Genomic DNA, 18,888 nt, shown 5'->3' with positions numbered 1-18,888 from the left:
GGAGCTAAGGAAAGTACCTATCTCTTCTTTAGGCACATACTTAGTCTTCTCTGACTTAACTTTCCCAACTAGTTGGTTAGTGGGTTTTTTCTTTACTTCAGTCTTCTGTTTGACCTCAGTAGTGTTTAATGTTCCATGCAAATGTTTACAGAATTGCATCAAGCCTTCCTCAATCTCTTCACAGGAGAAATTATCCTTCTGGTACCTACCATACAAAGCATCCTTGGTTTTCGGTGGTAGCTTTAAGGAGACAATTCTTGAAAGCACCCAATCTGATGTCTTAATATCTTCGCAAGTACGTAAGGCCCTTAATTTACAACTTATTGCAATTCTAAATTTTTGCAAGGAATCAAAATCGTGCCTAGGCATGGGTAATTCTATTAGAGCCCTTAATAATTGATTTATAACTTGTTCCCTGTCTTCGTAATTTTGTCTAAGGATGGTCAAAGCCACCTCATAATTATTTTCTTCTACTGGTAATTCTTTTATCAGTTGATATGGTGTTCCTTTGACCTGTCCTAACAAATACGTAAGTTTTGTGACTTTAGGGAGATCTGTTCTATCGTGTACCAAATATTTGAACTGGTCCCAGAAGGATTTCCAGTTCTGCTCCCCATCAAATTCAGAAAGCGTTATTTGTGGTAACACAGCTCTACTCTGCTGTGCCACAACTTGTGTTTCCGCGGCAGTGTCAGCTATTTCTGACTCTAGTGTCTTTACTACAGTTAAGTATTCTTCTAATTTGTTTTCACACTTCGTAGTTTCTGACTCGAAGAGTTCCTTATTCTCAGCCTTTACTATAGCCGCTTCCAAAGTTAAGTAACTCTCTTCGTACTTATTCCATCGATCTTTCATGATATTTAGGAGACTATTTATTCTCTCCTTGGACAGAGGTATTTGGTCCAACGACTGGTTACAATCATTTATGGCTCTAGTTACCCATCCTGCCTTACTACTGTAAGATCTTTGCAATAAAGAAACAGACATGTTGACGGACTTCTAATTTAATAATTTAATTGTGAATTCCAACTACAAATTTACCTCAACTTAGTAATGATTTGATTATTTTAAATTTTGACGAGGGTTGGGATTAAGTCCTCATTGTGCAAATTATTCCCTCTCCCAATTTCGTAATATTCTTTACAGCTGAGCTAATTATTAATTTAAATTTGAGGAGTGTAGGTATTAGGTCTATACTTTCAACCTATCCCCCAGGGTTATTAAAGCTCTAGGGTTTTAATTCATCCCCACGCTCAACTGCCAAAACACCCGTATTCCCCGAGCTCAGAATTAATTACCTCAATACTCCATAGGCCCACCCATAGCTTGTACAGCATAGAACTCTCCTTTCTTATGTTCTACATAATTTATAAATTTCTGCAGAACCGCTTCCCTATCATGACGGTTCCAATGAATACCATCAGCTTTCAACATTGCTTGGAAGGGCTTGGCATTAAAATGTATGAAATCCCTCCCCTTCCTGATCCGTTGCAACTTTCGGTTTACAGCTCTGCTAATTAATTTATAGGTTCCATAACAAACTGGAGAGCCATATGGCAGGTTCCTTGGCTCGAGGAGGGTTATGGCTGCTGAGGATTTACAAGAGCCCTCTATGGCTCCTACCACTGCTAAAATGTTCTCCTCTACTTCATTGCAACCGAACGTGGTAGTAGCTATGCCCATTAATATGCCCAAATTTACCAGCTTTCCCCATCTCAAGGAAGAACCCCATACACCTCATAGTTCTCGAGTAAATCGAAAAAAAGTACTAGGCACGCCGTGCGTGATTGACTTTCGTGATGCGCGCACGGCGTACGCAATGTTCCCGTCTAGGTAACAACGAATTCTTATCAGAAATATTACATAGTTATGTATTGTACATATGTAGAATTTATTGCTCTTCATCATGGTTCAAACGTGAAATCGATACGTCCAATAGTTTCCGAGTAATTGGCCGAGAAACATAGAGTATTACTACGAGCATTTTTCAATCGTAACAGCCGGGAAGAGACACTCATTTCCACCGCCTTTTCTCGCACAACACGTAAAATAATGCTTACATTTTGGTATTGATCATACGTAGAATTTAGTGATATAGATCATGGTTGTTACAGAAAATCGATAAGTCTAACAGTTTTCGAGTAATTGGCCGACTAAGTGAGGTGATTACTCCGAGAGCTTGTCACTGATAACAACAGCGAGTGAAAAAACATTTCCCTCGCCTTTTCCCCCAAAAAACGCTACCCAAAGCTTACATTCGGGTATTGATCATACGTAGACTTTAGTGGTATTGATGATGGTTGTAACAGAAAATCGAAAAGTCTAATAGTTTTCGAGTAATTGGCCGACAAAGTGAGGTTACTCTTCCGATCGCTACCAACTTTTACACACACTGCGATTTCCTTGCACACTTGTCAGAAGACTATGCTACCAATTGTTTTTCCCCCTATCTGTACATACTATTACATCTTCCATGGATGTTTTCCTATTGTTATAACCTACTACACATAAACATAACTCTTCTATTGTTACTGCTGTGGAGATTTACTTTCTTTCATATGTGTAATCTGTTGGAGAAAATGGTTATTTCTCTGAAAATTGGAGAGGTAATGGTAATAGATTATCATATATATCAACAAAATTTGCAGAAGTCACTTCCTCCAGGGGTGTTGATCCACTTTGACCAGGGATTTGAAGATGAGTTATGTAGTGTGAGTGTGTGAGTGTGTGTGTTAGTGTGTGTGTGAGTGTATGTGTGAGTGTGTGAGTGTGTGTGTTAGTGTGTGTGTGAGTGTCTGTGAGTGTGTGTGTGTGTGTGTGTGTGTGTGTGTGTGTGTGTGTGTGTGTGTGTGTGTGTGTGTGTGTGTGAGTGTGTAAGTATGTTAGTGTGTGTGTGTGTGTGTGTGTGAGGTGTGTGTGAGTCTGTGTGTTAGTGTGTGTGTGAGTGTGTGTGTGAGTGTGTGTGTTAGTGTGTTAGTGTGTGTGTGTGTGTGTGTGTGTGTGTGTGTGTGTGTGTGTGTGTGTGTGTGTGTGTGTGTGTGTGTGTGTGTGTGTGTGTGTGTGTGTGTGTGTGTGTGTGTGTGTGTGTGTAAGTGTGTGTGTGTTGGTGTGTGTGTGTGTGTGTGTGTGTGTGTGTGTGAGTGTGTGTCTGTGTGTGTGCACACTCCACTATGGAATACTTTGCTCGGTATGGAACCGTTCAAAGTAATCCCCTACACAATGTGGCACATCACAAACAGGACACATGTGACTTGTGTCCCTCCTCATCTTGCCCAGGGAACACAGGGTGCACCGCAGCCTCCTCTTGTTAGGGATCCTCTCCCGCTGGTGCCCCAGTGTGTTGTCCAGCCGCAGTCTGTGGTCTGCAAAGCGACGTCGCTTGCTGGGCTTGAGTCCTGGGTGTCCCTGGTCCTGTCATCCTGGGGGTGCAGCTGCAGGCCCGGGCAATGTCAGCGACAGCGGGTTCTCCCGACGGACCAGGAAATGGTGATGGCTCCCTCTCCACCTGTGCTGGTTGCTGAAGTGATGGTGGTGGTGGCTCCTGTGCTGGGACTCCTCCTGCAGGTGGTGCTCCGGGCTGGTCCGGGTCCCCTCTTGGTGGCGCAGGAGCCAGTGGTGTTGGCAGCTGTGGTGGTGCTGCATCAGGTGCTGGGAGTCCTGCTGGCCATCGGGCTGGAAGATCAGGGGCATGGTGTATGACGTGCCCTGACGGAGGCCACTCTGCTTCATCGAAGAAGAGGAGCTTGTTGACGATTTGTTCGAGGAACTCTAGCAGAGTGACTGGCCTCCGTGAGATTTTCTTGTAGAGGGCAAAGGCGTTAAAAATTGCCATCTGGATGAGGTAGAAGGTTACCTTCTTGGTCCACTTGACGGTCCGGCGTTGCAGTGGGTAATATTGGACCATCTGGTCAAAGTGGTCTACCCCGCCCATATGGCGATTGTAGTCATCTACCACGACGGGCTTGTCCACAGTCTTCTGGACGTAGTTGGTCGTCCCGTCACGTGCCCTGGTCTTCCCTCGAACCCACTTTGGGATGGTGTCTGCGCTGTGGAAGGTGGAGATAATGTTGACGATGCGCTTGTCCTTCCACAGCAGCACCATCACATTATCTTTGTGCATCGCTGTGATGCCTGGCTCTGGTAGATTCTTGTTCACTGCGATGTCCTGCAGCTGCTTAGGTGCTCCTCTAGCCAGGCGTAGGGTCCCACACATGTAGGTTCCCGCACTGAAGAGGAGTTTGCACAGGGATACAGAGTTGTAATAATTGTCCATGTAAACTTTGTATCCCTGATCCCTCTGCGGCTCTACGAGGCTCCATACTGTCTGCTCCAAGGTCTTCTTCTGCCCTGTATACACCTCGAAGTTCCAGATGTAGCCCGAAGAAGCCTCAGCCAGGATGTAAAACTTGATGGAATACTTGGCAGGCTTCATTGGGTTGCAGACGCGGAAGCTGGGCCTCCCCTTCCAAGCCAATGATCCCTCATCCAGGCTGAGATGTTCCTCAGGTTGGTAGGTGTTCTGGAACCGCTGAAGGAGGTACTTGAGTACTGTGCGAACCCTGATGAGCCGGTCTTGATTGTCCCTGGGGATGCCAAGCGAGTTAAAGGCATGGAAGTGTTTCAGGATGGCCCTGAAACGCCTTACACTCATCACTTGCGAAAAAAAGAGGTAGTTGTGGAGGCGGGAACGATGCCAGTAATGCCTGATGGTCGGCAGTGGCACTACCCCCATGAAGAAGTAGATCCCCAGGAACTTGGCCATCATCTCTTCACTGCAGATCAACCATGAGTCCAAACCAGTCCCCACGAATGCTGCATAGTTGTTGGTCTCGCGGGTGAAGTACATCAACAACTCCCTGGTGAAGAAAAGCTGGAAAAACTGCAGAGGAGTTCTTGACGTATCCACCCTCATCCCCGGGGACCCGGTAAAGGGCCCATTTGCTGGCGTGAATGGGCCACTGCTCCACCCCTCGTCACGTGCGTCAACACCTCTCGCACGGGTCGCAGTGGGTCGGGGTTCCGAGACCCTTGTGCCTCCTCGGCAACCCCTTGGCCGGCCTCCATGGCCACGCTGAGGACCGCGGCGTCCTCATGGAGGTGAAGGTGGTGATGATGATGAGGACGATGACACTGTCTCCTCGTCGGGGGCGGTGATGGTGTCTCCTCTTGCGGCCTGGCCAGGGGAGGATGACACAGTCACATCCTGCACAAGTTCCAGCGCAGAAATTGCATGGCGTGCAGGTGCCAGTGTCACAAAACTCGGCCCTGCCGGGGACGTCAGGCCGGCCAAGGGGTAACTGGAGGCAAGAGGAGGAGAGACAGCGATCGCTCTTGGTCCAAGAGGTCCTAGAGGAGACGATGCCTGTTCTTGAAGTGGGGACAACGGCTGGGTTGAAACTTCGGACACCGGTGGTGTTGGTGTCCGCTCCCGTGTTGGCAGGCATGGTGGTCCAGACGCCTCAGGGGTGTGCTCCTCTATCTCAACCCAGTCCTCCTCACTTGAAGCACCACTAATCTCCTCATCCTCCTCGCTTGGCGTCTCCTCCTCGAACAGAACCTTCTGCCACTCCTTGGATGAGAGTCCCTTTCTGTCCATGGTGTGATGTTGATCCTTGGCAGTATTTCCTCACAATAAGTACAATGTCTTTTTAGGTTCTGTGCTGTAAAACAAGAGATATTATCCACCCTCACGCAACACCTTCCACTACGAGTATCACTACACAGGTGATGTTATATGTTTCCAAAGGACCAATCGCTGCACCATATACGAACATTTCACATGAACGATACCTGTTCAGTGTTTTCCCATGCTCTCATAACTGTTCATTGTCGTCCGTGGGTGTGTGCCATACAAAATATATATATATATATATATATATATATATATATATATATATATTTTTTTCCAATGTTCTCGGCCCTTCTTCTCCGAAGGTTACCCCCAACTACGATATACTCCAAGAAAATATTATATATATATATATATATATATATATATATATATATATATATATATATATATATATATATATATATATATATATATATATATATATATATATATATATATATATATATATATATATATATATATAAATAGGCCTATATATATATATATATAGATATACATACATATCTATCTATCTATCTATCTATCTATCTATCTATATATATATATATATATATATATATATATATATATAAGTATATATAAAAATAGGCCTATATATATATATAGATATACATACATATCTATCTATCTATCTATCTATATATATATATATATATATATATATATATATATATATATATATATATATATATATATATATATATCCATCTTTACTATAATTTTTTTTTTTTCTTTCTAAGGTTCCCAGCAACTACGATATACTCCAAAAACACACACACACACACACACACACACACACACATATATATATATATATATATATATATATATATATATATATATATATATATATATTTTATATAGATATAGACCTACATATATATATATATATATATATATATATATATATATATATATATATATATATAGAGAGAGAGAGAGAGAGAGAGAGAGAGAGAGAGAGAGAGAGAGAGAGAGAGAGAGAGAGGGAGAGAGAGAGAGAGAGGCCTATATATTCTAGAGAGAGAGAGAGAGAGAGAGAGAGAGAGAGAGAGAGAGAGAGAGAGACTATATAGATATATATTTTTTTTACTTCCTATGCCCGCCTTCCCCTCCTTCATCCCACCCATGAATAACACTCCCCCCCCCTCTCTCTCTCTCTATAGCCTACATATATATATATATATATATATAAATATATATATATATATATATATATATATATATATATATATATATAAATAGAGAGAGAGAGAGAGAGAGTATATATAATAAATATTTTTTTACTTCCTATGCCCGCCTTCCCTCACTTTCATCCCACCCATGAATAACACTCCCCCCTCTCTTTCTCTCTCTCTCTCTCTCTCTCTCTATAGCCTACATATATATATATATATATATATATATATATATATATATATATATATATATATATATATATGAGTATATATATATATATTTTTTACTTTCTATGCCCGCCTTCCCCTCCCTTTCATCCCACCCATGAATAACACTCCCCCCATCTCTCTCTCTCTCTCTCTCTCTCTCTCTCTCTCTACAACGTTATATATATATATAAAGAGAGAGAGAGAGAGAGAGAGAGAGAGAGAGAGAGAGAGAGTATATATTTTTTTACTTCCTATGCCCGCCTTCCCCTCACTTTCATCCCACCCATGAATAACACAACCCCCATCTCTCTCTCTCTCTCTCTCTCTCTCTCTCTGTAGCCCCTCTCTCTCTCTCTGTCTCTCCCTCTGACTGTCTGTCTCTCTCTCTCTATATACATATATACCGGTATATACATATTTTCGCAACTTCCACAAAAATTATATATATATAAATATTTTCCCAACTTCCCCCAAAATTCACCCAACACATGGTACAATATTTGCCACGAACACTCGTGGGACATATCACAAGCATTGTATGCAGAAAATATATGTGTGAAGAATTGTCTTTGCAAGGTACAGTACCTTGTCCAACGACGTCCTTGATTGCCCAGCGTTGCAAGGTACAGTACCTGTCCACCGACGTCCTTGATTGCCTGGCGTTGCAAGGTACAGTACCTGTCCACCGACGTCCTTGATTGCCTGGCGTTGCAAGGTACAGTACCTTGTCCACTGACGTCCTTGATTGCCCGGCGTTGCAAGGTACAGTACCTGTCCACCGACGTCCGTCGTTGCCCGGCGTTGCAAGGAACAGTACCTGTCCACTGACGTCCCTGATTCATTGTTGTCCTTACCTTTCCAAGCACACGTTCCTCTAAACTATCGCTAATCAAGGATACGGACGTACACTAACACTCGCTGCACACTTCACGTACATAATACCTTGCCAAGTTCACCTGTCTCTGAACTATCGCTAATCAACGATACGCACGTACACTATAGTCCTTTCCCAGGAAGAAGTCCGTTCAGGCTGTGGCCCACTTGGTGAATCACCTTTAGACATACTGCAAAATCAACCGTACTACAGGCCTCTCTCTCTCTTATTTCCCATCTATGTGCTATTTGAAATTGTGTTTTATATATTCTGTATATAGTAAAGGAAGCTATATAGTACATTGAGTGTCACTTTTTAGGATTATATATATATATATATATATATATATATATATATATAGAGAGAGAGAGAGAGAGAGAGAGAGAGAGAGAGAGAGAGAGAGAGAGAGAGAGAAACACGTGAGATGTGGGTAGGTAAGGTCATAATCCGATAATTGGTGAGTCGCTTCCAGTAATTGAGAGAGAGAGAGAGAGAGAGAGAGAGAGAGAGAGAAACACGTGGGATGTGGGTAGGTAGGAAGAGTCATAATCCGATAATTGTTGAGTCGCTTCCAGGAATATCTATATATATATATATATATATATATATATATATATATATATATATATATTATATATACAAAGAGAGAGAGAGAGAGAGAGAGAAGCAGGTGGGATGGTGGTGAACCGGGAGACAAAGTGATAATCCTAAAATTGGTGGTCAAATTTAGAATGTCGCACTTGGGGAATTTCCACATTCTCTCACACCCTGAACAGAAATCTTGCTGCGAGAGTACTATAACACTCGCGGCACAGTTCACGTACATTATATAATAAGCATACGTTATTACTACATGTCACATCAACGTACATTACCTGTGCAATTACCTCCGGCGTTTGGAGGCGTCGTCGCTAATCAAGGATACGCACGTACACTAACACTCGCGGCACAGTTCACGTACATTATATAATAAGCATACGTTATTACTACATGTCACATCAACGTACATTACCTGTGCAATTACCTCCGGCGTTTGGAGGCGTCGTCGCTAATCAAGGATACGCACGTACACTAACACTCGCGGCACACTTCATGTACATTATATAATAAGCATACGTTATTACTACATGTCACATCAACGTACATTACCTGTGCAATTACCTCCGGCGTTCGGAGGCATCGATACCTTGCCTAGCTCACCTGTCTCTGAACTATTGCTAATCAAGGATACGCACGTACACTAACACTCGCGGCACACTTCACGTACATTATATAATAAGCATACGTTATTACTACATGTCACATCAACGTACATTACCTGTGCAATTACCTCCGGCGTTCGGAGGCGTCGATACCTGGCCTAGCTCACCTGTCTCTGAACTATCGCTAATCAAGGATACGCACGTACACTAACACTCGCGGCACACTTCACGTACATTATATAATAAGCATACGTTATTACTACATGTCACATCAACGTACATTACCTGTGCAATTACCTCCGGCGTTCAGAGGCGTCGATACCTGGCCTAGCTCACCTGTCTCTGAACTATCGCTAATCAAGGATACGCACGTACACTAACACTCGCGGCACACTTCACGTACATTATATAATAAGCATACGTTTTTACTACATGTCACATCAACGTACATTACCTGTGCAATTACATCACGTGTTCGTAGCCGTCCATACCTTCCCCTTCACACCTGACGCTAAACTATTGCTAACCTGCGTTACACACCCTAACTTTCATGCATTCACGAGCACATACGGCACATTTCACGTGCATTTCACACGGAGACAAAGTGATAATCCTACAATTTTTGGTCAAAATTACAATGTTGCACTTGGGGAATTTCCATTCTCTCACACCCTGAACAGAATTCTTGCTGCGAGAGTACTATAACACTCGCGGCACAGTTCACGTACATTATATAATAAGCATGTTATTACTACATGTCACATCAACTTACATTACCTGTGCAATTACCTCTGGCGTTCGGAGGCGTCGATACCTTGCCTAGCTCACCTGTCTCTGAACTATCGCTAATCAAGGATACGCATGTACACTAACACTCGCTGCACAATTCATGTACATTATATAATAATCATACGTTATTACTACATGTCACATCAACGTACATTACCTGTGCAATTATCTCCGGCGTTCGGAGGCGTCGATACCTTGCCTAGCTCACCTGTCTCTGAACTATCGCTAATCAAGGATACGCACGTACACTAACACTCGCGGCACACTTCACGTACATTATATAATAAGCATACGTTATTACTACATGTCACATCAACGTACATTACCTGTGCAATTACCTCCGGCGTTCAGAGGCGTCGATACCTGGCCTAGCTCACCTGTCTCTGAACTATCGCTAATCAAGGATACGCACGTACACTAACACTCGCGGCACACTTCACGTACATTATATAATAAGCATACGTTATTACTATATGTCACATCAACGTACATTACCTGTGCAATTACATCACGTGTTCGTAGCCGTCCATACCTTCCCCTTCACACCTGACGCTAAACTATTGCTAACCTGCGTTACACACCCTAACTTTCATGCATTCACGAGCACATACGGCACATTTCACGTGCATTTCACAGGGAGACAAAGTGATAATCCTACAATTGTTGGTCAAAATTACAATGTTGCACTTGGTGAATTTCCATTCTCTCACACCCTGAACAGAATTTTTGCTGCGAGAGTACAATAACACTCGCGGCACAGTTCACGTCTATCTATCTATCTATTGCCAGACGCCTCAATCCCGTTTGGGGTGGCCACAAACTCCAAGTCGCCCTGTCCCCCGCTATTTCACTCCCCTGCTCCCAACTCACACCCCCCTCTCTCATATACCTCTCCACCCCATCTCTCCATCTCATCCTCGGGCTCCCCCTCCCTCTTTCCCCCTCCACCTCACTCACATACACTCTCTTCGTCAGTCTTTCACCCTCCATCCTCTCCACATGGCCAAACCACCTCAGTGTGTTCCTCATAACGCTTCCTATCACATCCACATCAACACCACAACGCTCCTTTATATCCTCATTCGTCAGCCTGTCTCTCCATGTGACTCCACAGGCTTCTCTTAAATAACTCATTTCCACGGCTCTCACTCTTGACTTGTGTCCTTCCAACAACGTCCAAGCTTCACTTCCGTACGTTAGAGTTGGTATCACAATACTGTCATGCAGTAACTTTTTCACTTCCATGCTCACTTCCCTGTTTCTTATCACTGCTTTCAAAGAACCAGCAACCTTTCTTCCCTGCTGTACCCTTTCAAGCACTTCACCCTCCAAACCTCCATCCTTACTCATCACACTACCCAAGTACTTAAACGTACTCACATTTTCCAATTCCTCACCATCCAACCTCGCTGTACATTCACTGACTTCACCTCTCTCAAAGACCATCACTTTACTCTTCCCTACATTCACGTACATTATATAATAAGCATGTTATTACTACATGTCACATCAACGTACATTACCTGTGCAATTACCTCCGGCGTTCGGAGGCGTCGATACCTTGCCTAGCTCACCTGTCTCTGAACTATCGCTAATCAAGGATACACATGTACACTAACACTCGCTGCACACTTCATGTACATTATATAATAATCATACGTTATTACTACATGTCACATCAACGTACATCACCTGCGCAATTACATCACGCGTTCGTAGCCGTCCATTCCTTCTCCTTCACACCTGATGCTAAACTATTGCTAACCCTAACTTTTATGCATTCAAGAGCACATACGGCACATTTCACGTGCATTTCACACGATATCAGACACAAATACATTATTAAAACAATGCATCAACCACAACCTCGGCAAATATTCCGCTCGTGACTGCATTATACCGTCATTTTATCCCTGAGAGTATGAGGCAACACTATTTTTGGCACACACCACACTCGTTCACGGAAACTCGTAGCATGTTTTACGTATATTTCATATAATTCCATATGCATTCACAGCATGTTTTACGTATATTTGATACAATTTCATACGCATTTACACGATCAGAATCACAATAATTCAAGCCATAAAACACCGCAACAATTCTCCCCTCCTGACTTCCTGTTTGCCCCTACGCTGTCCGTAACACTTGCTGGCTCCATAATTTCACCATGCCATCCACAGTAACTTTCACACAATGTATATTTAGGCCTTGGCTTCATTTATTGACGTATTTCAACTCACGCCATACGGCCTATGGGGGGGCGGAGTGGCAAAACCCAGCTACACTGACCATGCGTCTGTCTCCAAGGACCAACGATTCCTAACCGCCATTATACCTTTTCAACACATATATGTATGTTCCATCGACAATATCACGTCACTATATGTTCACATACAATGTATTATCACACTGAGTCAATAGGGGCCTTTGCTTCGGGCGAGAGGGGGAAAATAATGGAGGATTTAAAGGGAACCACGAGCTGTCACACCCACCGCCTGGCTGCTTGACAATGACTGAGGTTGGAGGAAGCGGGTTGAGGTAGATGAAGCGATACAGCGTTGCCAATGACTTACCTCGAGAGAGCATTGGCGGCACTGTGACACATAAAAAAAATCATGCAAATCAGCCTATCATTTTTTTTCTGACGATTATTTTGGTGCTTAAACCATGCGATTTGTGTGACTGTGCCTTTTCACAATGGAGGCCACGTCACGCGAATCGCGTGACCGTGTATGAATTAAAAGCAACTTTAAACACATTCAGCGCTTCGTCACACATCGGTTTTCCTCACTCGGGGCACCAAAAATGTAAAAAATGTTTAACCGTTCTGGTAAACAAATCGGGGCCCTCTTTCTGGGCACCAAAATGTGAAAAATATTTAATGTATACAAGTCGGTATCCCTGCCGGGGCACCGCTATGTAAGAAATTTCTGGTATTTACTAATAAACAACCCGTAGGTCGTTACTCGTCTATAAAGTTGTTCTTAAGTAAATCAAACAAGTCTCATAGAGTTAGGCGAACCGTAACAACCTTAACTCACCTACAATAACTATTTCTCTTGTATCTCATAGCTAATTCCCCCTTGAATTGGCCAATTCGTAAAGGTTACTTAGCTAGTGAAGAGGGAGTGATCGTTAACCGATGACGATGAGGCTGCTTAGTGTAGTTGCTTGAGCAAGCAAGCGTCCTTATGGTGCTTATGTACAACCTAGCTTGAGAATGACTAGGAACAAAATGTTTTCATTCCACAAGGTCTGGGAGCAGAGTGAGGTGTGTGGCAGGTCCCATCCCCCTCATAGAAAAGTAGGTTGCCAACTATTAATTATTTACAGTACTAAATACAGTTAGATTACATCATGATATGTACCGGGTAAATCTATCAAATTAATCTTAGTTTTACTTAAACTAAAGTTAGACCAAAAAATCCCTTTAACTGTGTAAATATCATAATTCCACATCTGCATTAACAGGAGAATCTTTCCCTGCTTGCCACGTCACCTAACACGCAGATGCAGTTTAGGTCAGTGGAAAATACCACATAATTACATGTATTTATAATGTATAGTTGTCCACGGGGGTTAAAGCAGTAGCATTTAATTTATCAATAACAAGAATTATTAAAGAGAACATAATTTCTGGGTTATTAAAACCGCTTGAATAATTAACTACGGTCTCCATTTTTCCTCTGCCTTTAACCAGGGATAACTATGATGAAAATAGAGAGCGCAACTGCTCTGGGGGAAAATATTTCCCACAGATTTGGGGCCGGCGGAAAATGATACGTTGTATCATGTAATTTGACCCTTAGCCAAGAGTTCCCTCCATAGTTCTCGAGAACCCTTTGCTGCAGCCCTACTAGGTCGCGCCTCTTGACCCGTTTGATCTTCACCATCCTCTGGATCTGGAGTGGCTGCTAACTCAAGGGGTACCAGTTTATCAATAGTTTTTATGCTGGTATGTCCCCTGCATTTTATTTTTACGAGTCTCAGCACCCCTTCAGAGTCTGGGTGTGTGGAGATCACTTTAGCTAATGGCCACTGGGATCTTGGCTGTTCAATCTTCACTAAGACCACATCTCCTATGTTAATAACTGATTTGTTGCTGGCAGCTTGAGCTCCATAAAACCTCTCGCGTAGGCTCAAAAGATACTCTTCACTCCAATGTCTATTCCAAGTATCCAGCACCCTTTTCAGAAGTTGATATCCCTCTCGCAGATGTTGTCCTAAATCATTATTTTCTATGTTAGGATCATCAACTTCTTCCTGGATATCCACACAAGGCATCGGATGGAGCTTCCTGCCATATAACATGTGAGCCGGTGTTAAGGCCTCTAGCGAGTCGCTAGTGTCATCTTGATAAGTCAAGGGTCTATTATTAATCGTGGTTTCAATTTCAGTTATTACTGTTCTTAAATCTTCTCTCGTGATCTTAGTTCTATGTAATGTTTTCCTCAGGCAGTTCTTGACAATACCAATCATTCTTTCGGTAAATCCATTTTGCCATGGAGCTCTTGGAGCTGTGAACTGCCAAATACAATTTCGGATTCCCAGCGCCGACTTAACCTTTGGGTCGTTCATTATGTTCAACAGTAAAGGTGCTGCTCCAACGAAATTAGTTCCGTTGCCTCTTATTAACTTGCCAGGACAAGACCTTCTAGTAGCATATCTGCGAAAGACATTGAGGAATGTCTCTGAGCTTAAGTCTTCCGCTAATTCTAGATGGACTGCCCTTGTGTAGGCACAAGTAAATAAACAAATGTAAACTTTATGGGGAGTTTCCTCACCTGTAACAGTTATAGCCCCTGTGTAGTCCACTCCTGTTATATGGAAGGGCCGACTTATGTTCACCCTATCCTTCGGTAGGGCTGGTGGTCCTGGGTAGATATAAGGTCGCTGCTCATACCTCCTACAAATGATGCAGTTTTTGAGATATTTTTTAATCACCTGTCTACCCTTAGGAATCCAGTACCTTTCCCGCATTTGGGCTAAGGTCTGCGGTACACCTTCATGGAGAGTGGAATCATGGGCTGCTTTTATAATAACTTGTACAAAGCATCCACACTTAGGTAATAAAATGGGATGTTTGGTTTGGATGGGCAAGTCAGCCTTTACCAATCAGCCTCGACATCTTATCAGAACTTTTCCGTCTAAGAACAAGCCTAAATTCTTCATCAGCTTATTCCCTTTTCCAGTGTCTTGGCCTAAAAGTTTATATATTTCCCCGTAAGAATTTCTTTGTACTCTTTCAGCCAGTATTCTAGGGGATCTAATTTCTGAAACCCCACCTTCTTATTCAGAAATTCAACAACAAATTAGTAGTATTTAGAAGTTGTCTTATTGACGAGAATCGGCTGATGTCAATTATTTCTGGCTCAGGTACTATAGGATCCAAGTTCACTACACTAATCCCAGCAATATTGTACTGTTTCTGTTCAGGCCAATCCTTAGTGAGAAACCATTTAGGACCTTTAAACCACAAATTATCTTTGATCAGTCTCTTTACGGTCGAACCTCTCGAGAGCAGATCAGCTAGATTTTGTTTGGTGGACAAATTCATGAAATTAGATTTGGAAGACAGCTCTTTAATAGTCTTCACTCTATTACGGATGAAAGGAATTTTACTGTCTTCCTTCCCTATCCAGTAAAGACAAATCTCACTGTCAGTTCATATGTAAATATCATCAAACCGAGTATCAAGAGTAATTGTTATATACCTGGCCAATTTACTTCCTACTTCTATGGAAGCCAATTCCATTTGAGGTAGGGTTCTTTCTTTAATTGGCGCAACTCTGGCTTTGGACATAATAATCTTACTATCCTCTCCTGTTGCGCAATAAGCTACTGCTCCATAGGCCCTTTGAGAATCATCGCAAAATATGTGTAAGTGCGACTTCTCAATACTGTTTATTTTCCTGGGAATACATATGCTTGAAATAGTTTCAAACTCCTTTCTAATCTGTTCCCATTGTTCCACATATGTGTCACCTAATTCAGTGTCCCAGTCTAACTTTTCTCGCCAAGCCTCCTGTACTAAACATTTGCCCCTAATAACTATAGGACTGACCAACACTGATGGGTCAAATAGCTTGGAAACCTGCCTTAACAAGGACCTCTTGGTGAGAGTGACATCAGAGAACTTAATTGGTTTCAAACTTATTACATCAGCTTTTGTATCCCAGTTAAGACCTAACACATTTTGATTTTTGGGAATGTCAGAATTTCGATAGTCCTCCTGTATTTTATTCCTCAAAAGCGGGGAATTTGTATTCCAGCTCTGTAACGGCAAATTTGCCTTCCCACATTCGGAATTGGCTACTTTATAAGCCTTCAAATCTTCCGACTCTGTATCAGCAATACCTTGCAAATTATCCATATAAAAAGCCTGCCCTATTTCTGGACATTTTGCATTTTCAAAATGATGCTTTAAAGTGTTGGAAAGTAGGAAAGGACTAGCACAAGAGCCAAAGAGCACCAATCGGAAACAGTAAATTTTCAACGGATTATCCTCATTTTGAGGATCATGAGGCCAGAGAAATTTTTGTAAATTTCCTATCCTCATCTCTCAGTCCTATTCCGAGAAAAGCCTTACTAATGTATGCTGTGTAAGCGTAAGGTTTCTCTCTAAATCTTGGTAACACATACCCTAACTTCTCTGTTAGTGTAGGTCCAGAGTATAGGCAATCGTTCAAGCTAGCTGATCCCTTGGACGCTTTACTACTACAGTTGAATACTATCCTAATGGGAGTAATTACTGAATCCTTGCTTACAGCATGATGTGGTTAAGTAGTCTCCTTCTTTGTGGTTAACAGGGTATTCTACCTCTTCTATAAATTTATTCTTCAATTGATCCTTTATAATATTATCATATAGGATCAGATGTTCTGGTTTATCTCTCAACTTTCTTATAAGAGAAATTAACTGAGCTTTAGCTGCTTGGTAATTTGTTGGTAACTCTGAATGGTTTAGTTTCCATGGTAATCCTACCCAATACTGTCCATCCTTAAATTCCACAGACTGATTATACAAGTCCAATGTTATTTTATCTTCAGGGGTTGGTTCCTCAGAGTGTATTCCTACACTGTCTAGGTCCCATAGTTTGTGTACAGGTTCAATATTTTCATCCAACAAGTCATTTATCTGAGTAGGTTCTAATTCTGCACCTATTCTAGCAACTATGAATGACTGTGTGGGGATAACAAAGACTGAGTCTACTATTTTTTTTTTTTTTTTTCATAATAATCATGGCGGCGCAACTGCCAGGGTCATATGCCGCCGTATAACAAAGAAGTAAAAAGCAAAAAACAAAAAAATAGAGGATAAGCCACACAATAAAAAAGGAGAAATTCTAAATATCCTTAAGAAGTCCTGCTTACTTCACAAAGGAGAGGGTTGCCCCTCCCAAGGCACAGGGATCCTCCCCAAGCACGGAGGAAAGATGATACACACCTCCATCCGTTTGGTGGTCAGAGAGGAACCGACGCCGCAAATCCTCAAACTAGGACACTCCACCAACAGGTGCCGAACAGTCAAGGGAACCAGACAGTCATCACAGAATGGAGGAGGAGCCCTCTCCATTAAAAAACCGTGAGAGAAACGGGTGTGGCCAATGCGGAGGCGGCACAAAGCAGTCTCCCATTGACGAGGGAAGCCCTGGTAACTGAATGAGCCCACCTTCTGGCAAATCGAGCGCAACTTATTGGCACCCACAGCATCCCAATGCTCCTGCCAACAGCACCAAACCCTGAAGGCAATAAAGGAGCGCATATCTGCAGCAGGCAGACGATACAAAGGGGACTGTGCAAGAGGGGGACGAGCCGCTGCCGCCTTGGCCAGCTGATCAGCTCGTTCATTCCCTGCCACTCCTACATGAGCTGGAACCCAACAGAAATCTACACGACATCCACGACGCCCTAAAAGGAAAAGCCACTCTAAAATGGATAAAACCAAAGGATGAGAGGGATTAAAAGACTCCATTGCAGAAAGAGCACTTCGTGAGTCACTAAAAACAGTAAAAGCAGTGTGGGGGAGAGTGAAGAGAATCTGAAGGGCAAATAAAATAGCAGTCAGCTCAGCCATAAAAACAGAAGCAGTCACAGGGAGGCTCCCACCTCGACAGAAGGTGGGAAACACCACACCAAAGCCCACAACCGCATCAGACTTAGATCCATCAGTATAAACTGGTATGGAGTCCCTATGAGAAGAGGCATGCTCTAAAAACAGAGAAAATAAAACCTGAGAAGGAAGGGAGGCCTTACTGGATGAGAAGAAACGACAAAATGTCACCCTGGGGAGAAACCAGTAGCCCACCCTCAGGACACGGTGGGGAGTGATCGGCACAGAAGGAACAGAGAAGCTAGACATAATCGACTGCACCCTGAAACCAAAGGGCTTTGGAAAGGATGGCCGAGTGGTAAAAATAGGTGACCAAGAATCTTGAGAGACCTTGAGAAAGGGCACGGAGTCTGGGAGACGAGATAAGCGATACCAACATCTCATCAAAAGGGAAGAACGGAGCAAGTCTAAAGGAAGGACACCAGCATCAGCCAACAAACTCGAAATCGGGGAAGATCGGAATGCCCCAGTGGCGAGACGAAAACCAGCATGATGTATGGAATCTAAAATACGAAGCCGGGCTTCTGAGGCAGAGAAATAAACTTCACATCCATAATGAAGTTTGGATAAAATCAGAGACTGATGCAAGAGAAGGAGGGTCTTGCGATCAGCTCCCCAGTATGTGTGCGCTAAAACTTTCAAGAGACCCAATGCTCTGAGACACTCAGCTTTTACGTACCTCAAGTGAGGGACCCAAGTCAACCGGCTGTCAAAAATCAGCCCTAAAAACCGGGTTTACTTTAAACACGAAATACGACGCCCATCTAAAAAAAGGTTTGGGTCAGGGTGGACTCCACGAACGCGACAAAAATGCATGGCAATGGTCTTCTTGAAGGAAAATCGAAAACCTCGTTCATCAGCCCATTTAGAGACACGGTTGAGAGCCAT

Source organism: Coenobita brevimanus, chromosome 30 (genome assembly GCF_032717465.1).
Source record: "Coenobita brevimanus isolate Jiangsu-jjx chromosome 30, ASM3271746v2, whole genome shotgun sequence".
NCBI classification, from domain to species: domain Eukaryota; kingdom Metazoa; phylum Arthropoda; class Malacostraca; order Decapoda; family Coenobitidae; genus Coenobita; species Coenobita brevimanus.
This window is presented reverse-complemented; position numbering follows the sequence as displayed.